Below are 13,951 nucleotides of genomic sequence, written 5' to 3'. Positions count from 1 at the left end.
GATTCATAGCATGGTATTGAGTTTCGTAGCATTGTACAAGCATTAATAAATGACTGAAACTCATACACTGTGTGGAAAATAAGATCTGCTGTAATTTAAATGGAAGCAAATTGCGAATCGATGCAATTATTCTTGATTCCGATTGTAAGGGATTAACAACCTTTAATTCATTATAGACATTTATAACAAACTCTACAATAGATTTGTGCAATCGAGGATTGAAATGTTGATTTCTAAGAGTGGCATCTCTGTTTGCCAGCAAAAAGTCATTTTCGTAATTCGCGATCAATGCCGCTTTAAATTCCTCATATGTACTAATGTGATCACGTATTGCCTTAAACCATAAGGAACAAGGTGGGAGTAATACATGGGGTATTAATTTCATGTATTGTGATCGGTCGATAGACATTATACTGCATTCGTCTTGGAACTTCTCTAAGAAAGAACTAGCATTTTCATTGCACTTACCACTAAATTTACTCATGGCTTTGATTTCGCTCATCTTGACACTTAGCTTTACCTTTCTTTTCTCACTCCTTGTTCTTGTGGTGTGATTGTTCCGGTTCGTAGCGTGCTGTGTCATTATACCATTTATATTTCGTTCATCAGTGATCTTCGGACAATTTTCCTCTAATATAATATCCTCCTCAGATTCCGGCGAAGGTGTATTTATATCCGGTGATTGGGGAAACTCGAAGCGATCACTGCCCAGATTATTGCGATAAATGGTGTCTCTAGCCTGTAACGTTTTAATTTCTTCCTGCATAGTAGCCAACTGGATCTTTTGATGTTTAACGGAAGATTCTATTAACGTTAAATCCTTTTTTACAGCACAGATTTCATGATTTTGATGATCGTGCTTTTCTTGACATTCATCGGATAACCTTTTTAACTTCTCTTCAAACTGTGAGGATATATCGTTCATCACCTGGACGATTGTTTGTTTCGTATCGTCTGATTTCAGTTCTATTCGTTCTATTCGTTTACTTAATTCTTCATACTGCTTGCTAGCTTCATTAAATTTCAGTTCTATCTTCTGTTCCATGGTCTTGTTAGCTTCGTTGAATTTCAATTCTATCTTCTGTTCCATGGTCTGGTTAGCTTCATAGAACTTCTGTTCCATGTTTGTGTTAGATTCATTGAGCTTCTGTTCCATGGTTTGTTTTATCTCAGTCGTCATTTGCATAATTTGTCGCTGCACAGCTAACAAAAGTCGATCCTCAGATGACAAACTTGGTGTTGCACTAATTTCACCTGGATTACTGGTATTAGATTCCTGTTGCACTATTTCACTATCCATTTTTCTTTTGATGACCTTACCGCTTCGTAATACGGTTAAGTTCGTATTCATAAATGGTAAAATCCAAGTAAATTCAGCCCTACTTTCCTTCTTCGGGAACTGAATTTTCAAAAGTTCCCGGGTTTCAGTAAACCAAAATTTTATAACGACTCTATAGAAAAGCGTCGTCAACCTGGTCCGTCTGGTAAAATATATGTTACGAAGCGATAATAACTTTTCTTTATGCAAGAATCAACGCAGAGATTCAAAGATCATTAGTCTCACCTTTATTGCTTGATATGTCTTAAATATTCCTTTTAAGACCGTAAAATACATAAATTCACTTGACTAGGTCAACACATAACATGTACATAGCCACAACTATCCCATAATAATCCCTTACATATATTAAAAACATTCTTCTTTTCTGTTAATTTAAAATGAACATTCTACTAAGTATATTACATATTTATGAGCACTTTTTGCCCACGGTACAGGTAAATATTATACAAACTAAAGTATTTCGTTATAATACTTATCGGACTTGATAATATTTTACAATGAAAAAGAATATTCCATGTGTTTAGCCTCCCCTTGACCAGATCCTGAATACGTGCCTTTTACAGTTCCTATTGAGAACATACCTCTTTTCTACTAGAATAATTTGCTACGACCCCTGTCCTTAGATCCACTCATGATACGTTGCACACAATAAAGTGATTAAAAGAAAACATACTGCAGATAAATGAAAATATCAATTTTACTTAAAAAAAAAAAAAAAAAAAACCTTAATAACTTAAATAATAAATTGTTCTCTTCCTGCTGTAAATATGAACAAACTAATCTAATCTCTTTTTGTCATATAGTTGTCACGCACTGTTTCAATTCAGATAAGATAATGCAGAACTTGTCAACATCAATTTTCTGCTCACTAAAACAAGTTGTATAGTATAGTTACTAAAGGATTTGGCGTAGTGTTTCCAACTGACGAGAAATTTAGCGACCTCCCTCGTGGTGTGTTTCCTTCTACTATTCTTTTATTTATTTATTTATTTATTTATTGTAACAACAACACAACAGGCGTCCTGCCCATTTACAGTGTTTGTTTACATATATGGTAAAATATCATTATTTTTACAGAAGAAAAACATACAGAAATTTTTATTGTTTCATTAATTAACTCAGCTCATCATACTACAAATTGTGTTCCTAAACATTTTTTCTGACATATTGAATATGTCTATCATTTCACACTTTTCTTCAATATTATTGTAGTGAGAGCTCATTCTCCATAAAGGGGATTTATACAGGATGTCAGTGCGTGCTTTCTTACAATACATGGTACTACTATTGCTTAACCTCGTTCTAGACGTCGGAACATGCAGAAATATATTAGAACTTAGTTCTATGCAATCAATTTTATTATTTATTATTTTATGTAGAAAAACTAAATCATTAACATACCTACGTTGCTCTAATGTCAGTATATTGAAATTGTTTGTTAGTTCTGGGTATGATATGTATGCTGGGTACATTCCAGTTTTTTTATACATTAGTAATCTCAAAAACTTACACTGCACTCTTTCAATCATTTGGATATATTTTCCATTATGAGGAGTCCAAATAACAGAAGCGTATTCCAGTTGGAATCTGATATACGAATAATATAGTTTCAAAATTGTCATATGGCTACGGAAGTCTCTACTTACACGACAAACAAATCCAAGACTCTTATAAGCATTGTTTGCAATAGTTTCAATGTGATTTGCGAAAGTCAGTTTTGGGTCGAAGGTAACACCAAGGTCTTTAACAGTTTCCGGCCTACAAAGTTTTATACCGTCAATAGTGTAATCATAATTTATGTATTTTCCTTTTCTAGTAAATGTAATAGCTTTACATTTAGTTATGTTTAGTCTAAATTTATTCACGTGGCACCAGTGTTTTACATTTTCCAAGTCTTCCTGGAGGTTTTTACAGTCTTCAAGTGATTTAATTTGAGTATATAATTTTAAGTCATCTGCAAAGAGTAAAGTATGCGATTTCTTGATGTGCTTAGTCATGTCATTGATAATGATGAGGAATAATAAAGGTCCAAGGTTTGATCCTTGCGGTACTCCCGGTGTAGCATTAAAATTTTTGGAGATATGACCTTTGTAAGCTACAGATTGTTTACGATCACGTAAGTATGATGTGAAAAATACTAATGCTTGCTTAGAAAGATTCATAAGAGCTAGTTTTCAAGCAAAATGTCGTGGTTAACTAAATCGAACGCTTCCTGAAAGTCTGTATAGATTACATCCACCTGCCCTCCTTTGTCTAGTTCTGAAGCTATAAAGTTTGTTATAATTGTCAAATTAGTTGAAGTGGATCTATTCTTGAGAAATCCGTGTTGGTATACAGGGATACTGGATCTAACATGATTAAGTAAGCGATTGTGTATTATATATTCATAAATTTTTGCAAATGGGGATAGAATTGCAATTGGTCTAAAGCTTTCTATATTTTTAGCATTGCTAATTTTTGGAATAGGACATATCAAGCTTTCTTTCCATCGGTCTGGAAAAACATTATATTTTACGGACATGTTTAATAGTATATGTATAGGATGTTTTATGATATCAATAGTTCCCTTTATTATGTAGGGTGGGATACCATCAGGGCCACACGCTGTTCTAGATTTCAACCTTTTAATGGCGTGTTCTATTTCTGATATTGTTATTTCAGTGATTTGGAAAATATCGAGTGATATACTTCTAGGTTCGTGTGACATTAGAGCATCAGTGTTATAACTCACAGGTTCATGATTGTAAACAGACTTAAAATAATGTGCAAAAGCCTCCGCAATATCCCTGTTACACTGTAGACTTTCACCATTATACATAAGGGGGGCATTAGTCAAATGCCTTGTTTTATTTTTGATAAAATTCCAAAAGTTTGTTGGATCATCTGCTATGCAATTCTCGGAGTTAGCTACGAATTCTTTTTATGCTTTCGCAATTTTTGTCTTTACCTCCGTCCTTAAACTACAGAATTTATCACGGTAATATGTATTACTGTCTATTGTGTTCTTCCACTTTTTGTGATAGTACGATTTTTGTTTGATTTTTCGAATTATTTCTGAGTTAAACCAGACAGGAAAGATTTTATTACTGGGATTCTTTTTAGTTGGAATGCATTGTTTAAATACGTCGTCAATTAATTGATATTACTTAAGTTTCTACAGCTTTATTTACGTCATTTAAATATGAAAGGCAATTAAAATTAACTTTTGAAAGTTCTAAATACAATTTATGATAATCAGCTTTTCTGAAATTAAAACCAGATGATCTATTGTTTACTTTTTGTTTTGGAAAACGTTTAACTGAAAGCGCTATAATTAAGGGGGGATGGTGATTGTTTATAGGTACCAATGGTGAATTTTCACGGTTTACTTCAATTTCGCATGCATTCGAGAGTACTAGGTCCAGTGTACGGTTATTGGTATTTTGTATATTATTATACATAGTTAAATTATAGAGTGACAGGAAATTGAGGAGGCTTTTACATTTAGTTGAGGAATGAGTGAAGTCAAACATAGAATTGCTAATTGCCGGGAGGTTGAAGTCCCCAATACAGAGAATAGAGCTACCCACTGGGCAATTACTTTCAATGAATTGATAGAAGTTTTCGTAAGTGCTTATTTTCGATTCTGGCCCTATATACAAAGCACAAATATACACAACTAATGATTGTATACAAAGCACTTTCTTCACCAATAACGCGATTCGTTCATGTTTTCGTCATGTGCCCGATCATTCTTTTCTTCTCTACACAGTCTTCAGTATATACTTCTTTTTTTCTCCTAGCTTTTCTTCACTCTTTCATTTCATACTTTGTTCACCCACTCATTTTCTACGTTTCTCGATAGCACTTCATTTCCAAAGCTTCCTCTATTCTCTGTTTCTCTTCTTTCTCTAGCATCTATACAACGCCACACTCCATACGTTTTTTTTTAATGAACCTTTTTATTTTAAATTCTATGTTTATAGATTCCGGTGAGAAGCTTTTATTACGCATCAAGTAACTTCTTCGCTGAGCTATACTGGATTTTATACGAGGAGTACTCAGAAAGTAAAGTTACAAAGTCTGCAGCGTAACGGGTATATATTATTTCATACAACCAATACAGCCAAAGATAGTACATAAATTAGGTTATTTTTCGAAATAGGTCTCCATATCAATTGAGGAACTTACCACATCGTGGGATGAGTTTGAAGATTTCCCCCCTGGTAAAAATTCTGTCCTTGCGTGTTCAAACACTTTGTCAAGAAGTGTTTCATAGGGATGCGCACGAGACAAGATTTGTGGCTGTCTCGTCTCGAAAATGTACTGTAAAAGCAGGGCCGGCGCTAGAAGTTTTGCCGCCCTGGGCGGTACTTTGACATGCCGCCCATTTATTATTTTCTTTCTCAAATTTTGCCGCCCCTGTAGTATTCTTTTCTTTTCAAATTTTGCCGTCCGTCAGACTTGCCGCCCTGGGCGATGGCACGGCTCGACCCCCCGTAGCGCCGGCCCTGGTAAAAGTGATGTCTCGACTCGAAAAATGTATATTTATCTATTGGAAGAGCCGTGTCTCGACTCGAATTTTGTCCGGAAGATCCTGTCTCGACTCGTCTCGTGCGCATCCCTAGTGATTCACCCCCTTGTATGAAGCAAAGCGATGGTCTCCTAGGTGCTCCTTCAAGTGCAGGAACATGTAAAACGTCACTTGGAGCGAGGTCAGGGCAGTATGGAGGTTGGTTGATGATTTCCCAAAGAAACTGCTTCAACAGCCTGGTTGGTGGTCATCTGTTGTCATGAAGAAAGATGATGCCCAGTCCTGGACGTAAACCTCTACGTACCATCTGCCTGTGAATTTTTGCCATAGTTATACTACATGTTTTGCCCACAGAAATCGAATAACTGAGCGAACTTCTTCGTGAAACTAGTTTTCCAAATGAGTCTCTATTTGTGTTTATCTACAACTAGCGCCATAATGTGGGATGTGGCTGAAACTTTGCTCAGTTGTCAACCCCATATAGGAAAATTACCGCACACTCCTCATTTCTCTGGCATGGAAGACCAGGGTTTGATTCCCGGCGGGAGCTCATATAGTTAGGATTCCACGTTCAGTAGATGCGGTCTCATATAGCCTCGCTGCTGAAAGGAACGTTAAACTCAAAAACAACAAACAACAACCTCATTTCTCTATAACAGACAACCTTGAATATCGGCTTTGTAACCTTAGTATCTTATTCTTCCTCGTATCTTGTTTGTTTCGCTGTTATTTTACTTACTACTAAGCAATGTAGTTGCTGCACCTCTTTCACCGGTGGTTTCCTATTTTGATCTTCATTTTTCTGGTTGTTTCTTTCCTTCTACATCTCATAAGCTCTGTTTTTATTTTGTTGATTTAAACAACAATAATAATAATAATAATAATAATAATAATAATAATAATAATAATAATAATAATAATAATAATAATAATAATAATAATAATAATAATAATAACAAAACACTGTTATATTTCGTTCGTTCATGTTCATAGCTTTAATGTTTTATTGTAAATCAACATACAAAGTGTGAGGAGTGTAATATTCTTCTTCTCCAATTTTTCTTAAGGAATTTCCCATTAAAACAGGTAACGAAGTACAGGATGTCTGTAGATCTAATGTCAATACCTAGTTCCAAATGCATCCTGAACTTTTGGTACGTATATTAGTTACACGTACAGGATATTCATAAACATCGTGTCATAAATTTAGGATATATTTCCTTATATCAAATGAAAGAAAATAGTTTTAATAAACATGGATGATGGAAAACTTCCTTTCAGTTTTATAAACCGACAAAAATTGGGAAACATCACGTTTTGGAACGCCCTGGTCTGAAAATTATGGAATTTCCCTCAAGCGGTCCAAGGAATTACATAGGAACCAGTATACACTTCTCCCAAATTTTGTTCTGTATCACTTTCAACAAATATTGAACAGAATACACTTGTATGTACAAAACAGTTTGTCTCATAATCTAGGGCCTAGTCCCATAGTGGTATCCCCTTAACGCAACGCAAAATTTGCGTTTTAATTTCTGACAATCGATACTTAGTTATAATCTCTTTTTTTCCCTTGGGTTGTGTTGCGATCAGCAGATTTTCAGAAGGCTAATGCGGAATGAGGCCTCTAGTTTAGTTTACATTTGGAGCTTAATAATAATAATAATAATAATAATAATAATAATAAGCTATGCGAATCACACCTTGATTGTAGCTTCCATGCACTGACCTGTATCTTGTACCCTCTTGTAATTTCCGATTAGAATTTGTAGTTGAGTCAATTTACTTATAGTTCAGAATTCGTAACAAATGTTGCCAATAAGTGTTTAAAGTGGTACATTCCTAATTTTACCGAAAATTTGGAAGCAAATGTAGAGAAGAACACCTTGCAGATTTACGAGTTGCAAGCAAAAAGTATATGTGTCACTGTTAGGAGTATCTATCACTGTCAGAAGTATTTGCGTTACTGTGAGGATTATGTGAGTCACTGTTAGGAGTATGTGTGTCACTATTAGGAGTATCTGTGTCACTGTTCGGTATACATATGTAATTGTTTGGAGTATATGTGACACAGTTAGGATTATTTAAGTCACTGTTAGGGGTATGTGTGTCACTGTTATGAATATGTGTTTTACGGTTAGGAACATGTAAGTTATGTCACTGTTAGAAGTATATGTCGCTGTTGGGAGTATATGTGACACAGTTAGGAGTAAGTGTTAGAATTATGTATGTCGCTATTAAGAGTGTGTGACACTACTAGGAGTATCTGTGTCACTACTAGGAGTATCTGTGTCACTATTAGGAGTATCTGTGTCACTATTAGGAGTAGGTCTATGTGTCATTGTTGGTAGCAAGGATGTTATAAAATAGAGGATCTGCCCATACAACAAAATCGTGAAGCCTTACGTCACAGCTTCGCCACACCTACTCTGCCCACTTCGCGCCACTAAGATCGCAATGTTTCGAGCCAACAATCATGGCGAAAACGAGAGTAGCCAATCAGACGTTCCTGCTCAAACGATGCTCGGTTGTTTTTTGTGCTTCATTGAGTTCATATGATGAAGATACGTATGGGCAGATCCTCTATTTTATAACATCCTTGATTGGTAGTTCATGTGGCATAGTTGAATATCTGTGTCACTGTTAGGAGCATATGTGTCACTATTAGGAGCATATGTGTCACTATTAGGAGCATATGTGTCACTGTTAGGAGCATGTGTGTCACTGTTAGAACTCTGTCACTGTTAAGGGTATATGTGTCACTGTTAGAACTCTGTCACTGTTAAGGGCATATGTGTCACTGTTAGAACTCTGCCACTGTTAGGAGTATGTATGTTAGTGTTAGGTGTATTTATGTCACTGTTATGTGTACGTATGTCACTGTTAGGCGTGTATATGTCACTGTTAGGAGTATGTGTGCCACTGATAGGAGTATGTGTGCCAATGCTAAGAGTATCTGTGTCACTGTCAGGAGTATAGCCCTATGTGTCACTGTTAGGAGCATATGTGTCACTGTTAAGAGCATATGTGTCACTGTTAGAACTCTGTCACTGTTAGGAGTATGTGTGTATGTTAGGTATATGTATGTCACTGTTACGCGTACGTATGTCACTGTTAGGCGTATATATGTCACTGTTAGTATTATGTGTGTCACTGTTAGGAGTATGTGCGTCACTGTTAGTAGTATTTATGTCACTGTTAGGGGTATGTGTGACACTGATAGGAGTATGTGTGTCAATGTTAAGAGTATCTGTGACATAAATACACATAACAGTATACACATAAGAGTATCTGTGACATAACAGTGACATAAATACACCTAACACTAACATACATACTCCTAACAGTGGCAGAGTTCTAACAGTGACACATATGCCCTTAACAGTGACAGAGTTCTAACAGTGACACATATACCCTTAACAGTGACAGAGTTCTAACAGTGACACACATGCTCCTAACAGTGACACATATGCTCCTAATAGTGACATATATGCTCCTAATAGTGACACATATGCTCCTAACAGTGACACAGATACTCACTGTCAGGAGTATAGCCCTATGTGTCACTGTTAGGAGTATATGTGCTAGGTAGAAGACAAACAGCAATAGATACAATTTGTTACTTGATAGTGTAGCCTCTACTCTTTTACATAAACAGTACCCCTACGGCTACATAAATGAACAATCTATCCCTGCAGAATAAAAACTGTTCACTAATAGTCAGGAAACAACATGTTTTAGCATTAAAAAAATCAGTTTCTCTCCAAAATTACTCATGAGAATTTATATTCAACCATGTCATTTTGTTAAGCTCAATGAAAATTTTCGGTTCATATGTTTTATCTTTGAACAATATGAGAGTTACACAAACATTGAAGTTTTAGAATTAATTTTAGGCTTTATTTTATTAATCATACTATGTACTGTCGGTTGCTAGTGTTAGACTACAATGACGTTTTTCATAGGGACCAGTTTCGTCTCAATAACTCGCGAGACTGTATCGGAGACGCGGCACTAGTCCTAAGCGGCACAAGACCTAAAAATTATTTCGAGACACAAGTCTTAAACGACACTAGTCCTAAACGACACTGAACTTAAAAATTCCTTGTGGCGCTACCATCGCGTCCGTGCCAAGAATACTGTCAATCTGTTTTAGATACACTGTTTCATATTACAGATTCTAGCTTAGTTCTTACAAGTAATTTGTATAATACATATTATATCATTCTGAAATAATAAATAAATATATAAAGCCTATTGTTCTTTCTTGCTGTTTGCATGATAGTATTTGTGTGGTGACAAAATATTAACAACCTATCAAATATGATTCCCAGATCTTTCATAGTGTCTGTTTTTTTTTCTATTCCTACACCATTGACCTCGTATTAATAACATAATGTTGTGTTTTAGTTATATACATATCATAAATTTTGCTTTCTTTGTGCTGATTTGAAGTGAATTATTTTTATACATATGTTTATCATATTCAACTCTTATCCATAGCAAATAATTGTCACACTCGTAATTAACTACTCTTTATTTGTCACCGTTAACTATTGTTATTGTTATTATTATTATTAGTAGTAGTAGAAGTAATAATAATAATAATAATAATAATAATAATAATAATAATAATAATAATAATAATAATAATAATAATAATAATAATATACACTGCCGGAAAATAAAATTGCAATCCGAAATCCAATCTGAACCACATTTATTCCATACACTGTACATGGTACGAATATGAGATGATTACAATATTAGCTCCTTCAGTACACTGTTTTGTGAACGGCACGTCTATCATCACACTACCACCACTACTTTTAGTACCGTATATACCCTCCACGAACTGCAATACAGGCACGGATTCTTGCATGCATTCGATCATAGAGATAACGGATACAGTCTTGCGGTACATTCTGCCATGCCTGCTCGATCTGGTCGCGCAAATCAGCAACAGTTGTACGTGGACGTGGAGCAGTTGTCAGTTGTCGACCCATAATGTCCCATACATGTTCGATAGGAGACAAATCTGGGGAGTGTGCTACCCAGGGAAGTCGGAACACACCTTGCAGAGCAATTTCTGTTGCACGGGCAGTATCTGGCCTGGTATTGTCTTGCTGAAAGAGTACAGGACCCTCCTGTCTCAAGAAAGGCAGTAAAACCGGTTCTACCACCTGTTGCATGTAAGAGATGGTTGCCAATGTCTCATTCATAAACACCAAAGGTGAGCGAGAGTTGTAGCTGATCGCGCCTCACACCATGACTCCTGGGGTGGGACAACTGTGTCTTGCACTCACGCACTGTGGGAGCAGACGCTCTCCAGATCGACGTTGTAAGTGCAGTCTACCATCACTTGCATAGAGAGAGAATCGGCTTTCATCGCTGAACACAACGGGACGACATTCCCTCCTCCAAGTGCTCCTTTGCTGACGCTAGGTCAACCATGTACGGCGATGATGTGCCATCAGTGGCAGACGGGCAATTGGTGTATATGTCCGAAGTCCTGCCGCTACTAATCTGTTCCCAATAGTGCGTGTGGAAACTTCAGGGGCCACATTTGCTCGAATGTTGGACGTGGTAGCCGTGCGGTATGCCAATGCCGCTCTCACAATACGCCGATCTTGGCGCACGTCCGTGCTACAAGAATGTCCAAAACTTTCTCTGCTTGTGTGGGAATGGGTGCCATCCATCGATGCCAACACCGCTACACCACAGATGCATCATGGCCAACGTAGTTGCCGATTGGGCGAAAGGACCAACCAGCCTCTCTAAGGCTCACAATATGACCCCGTTCGAACTCACCCATTTGACTGTATGGAACACGATTGAGTCGTCGTGGCATGTTGTCTTGCTTGTGTTTCTTGTGTGAGTCACTTTCATGCACCTGCTGATCTTCGGCCTCTGCTAATTCACAACACAGACTCGGTACAGGTGGCGCAAATGTCCCTCTGTGGCGCTGCCATTTGTTGGCCGAAACTGTTACACAGTTAATCATCTACTTCACTATCACCAAAGAACCCAATACTGGAAGCACATCAATCTCCCTCATATTTTACAGGGTGTTGCAATTTTATTTTCCGGCAGTGTATTTCAGATATGCAACATTTTTGAAATCTGAGTCTTTATTGTACGTGAAGTTAAAATCAAAGGTTACGTCACAGACGGCAAATAGTGGCTTAACACACACACACACACACACACACAAAGAAAAATAAGTGGGGTCCCCCAAGTGGGGGTTAGTCTGTGTTTAATAATTATAGCAAATTAGGGCCTAATAATGTTTATAATAGATTGTGAAAGAAAAACTTTAAAAAAATTAAACTACATCAATATGTTAAAATAATTAAAAGAACCTAATTAATCATCCACTCTGTACTCTCATTTGCTTAATTGGATGAACCGAGACCTAAAGGGAAAGAGTTTTCTATCCAAAAGCAGTGGGAAATTTTTTATACTATAGAAACAGACCCCTCCTTTCCTCTTTGAAATGTAATTTTCAAGACGCTGAAACATATATTTTATTACTTTTAGTTAAAAGTTGAAATACCGAGTTTCACGCATCCAGGTTAAGCAAATCCTTCTTTACTTTATAAAAATTTTCTGAAAAAGTAATGGGAAATTCGAATATTAAAGAAAGTGCATTCTTGCTCTTTCCCTTTTATGTATGGAATTTTTAGTTTTTTGTTTGTTTGTTTGTTTGTTTTACAGTGGAAAGTTTATATGCCAAGTTTCATTTTACTAGCTTCAGAGAGTTACGAGATACACTATTATTTAAAAAAAAATCTTACCTCACCCTTTTTAAGATACATATTTTCAAAAATTCTTTCTTATATCCTGCTTTCGTAAGAAAACGATTTTTTAAAATTTAAATTTAACGATTCTACTTGTAGTAGTATGCCCAGACAGTCCCTGGTCTTTTTTATATAAGAGTACAGAAGATAAACACAGTCAAACAAATTTACTTCCATGAACAGTTTCCGATTTCTTATGACTAACTTATTCGTACATTTTCCAAACGCTGTGGTTTTAAATTCGCTCTCTGTCAAGACCCAGGTTTCAAAAAGGTAAACTGGAAATATAATAATAATAATAATAATAATAATAATAATAATAATAATAATAATAATAATAATAATAATAATAATAATAATAATAATAGTAATAATAATAATAATATGTACTTATATATGTGTATATTTATGGTCTTATTGAAGCTTTCGTAATTTGGAAATATACCTTTGGTTTGCTTTTAATGCCTACATCCCTAGAAAAGTTTGCAGGTTACACCCCTAAATGACTGTCTATTAGTTTCTTTAAACGTATTGTGTTGCATATTACATTAGCAATTTAGCGTTATTTGTTGATTTTTTCTGGCTTATATATATCAACTCAATCAAAACACACTGTGAAATATAGTAACTGTCTGCGTTCTTAATATATATAGTCGGTATTTAGTGTTCACTTATGCAATATCTAGTGGGCTTTTGCCCTAATTAAGCAAACTTTGGTGGGCTTTTGTCCTACCTTTGGAAAGTTAGAGTGGGCTTTTGTCGTACTCTTAATAAAATACACTCCACACAGTATATATATTGCAATTCTGAATATTTGCTTGGCTCAGAAAAGTCTGGCAAAATATGCTTTTTAAACATTTTTATTTAATTCTTTTTTAGGAAATTGTCATGGGATTCTAGTTTCTCCATTTGAAAGAAACGAATTTCTTAATCAATTATATAATTGATTCTTAGAATGAAATAGGTCATATAATGTAATTCATGTATAACTACAGAACAGATAATAATAATAATAATTTTAGTAGTACAAATAGCCTATAGCTGTTACCGTTGGAATTAGCTACGTTCGTAACATTATTGCTAACTAGTTATTGCATCGTCGCAATTTCGTGTGATGATGGCGAATTTCAGAACTAAAGCAGGTGAATGAAGAAGGCACAAGACCTAAATGGCGTAAGACCCAAACGGCACAATACCTAAAAATCATTTCGCGGCACTAGTCCTAAACGGTCCAAGACCTAAAGTTTTTAGGACTTATGCCGTTTAGGACTTATGAATATTATCCGTTGTACCGTA

This window comes from Thermobia domestica, chromosome 13, assembly GCF_964235325.1.
Source record: "Thermobia domestica chromosome 13, izTheDome1.hap1.1, whole genome shotgun sequence".
NCBI lineage: Eukaryota > Metazoa > Arthropoda > Insecta > Zygentoma > Lepismatidae > Thermobia > Thermobia domestica.
This window is presented reverse-complemented; position numbering follows the sequence as displayed.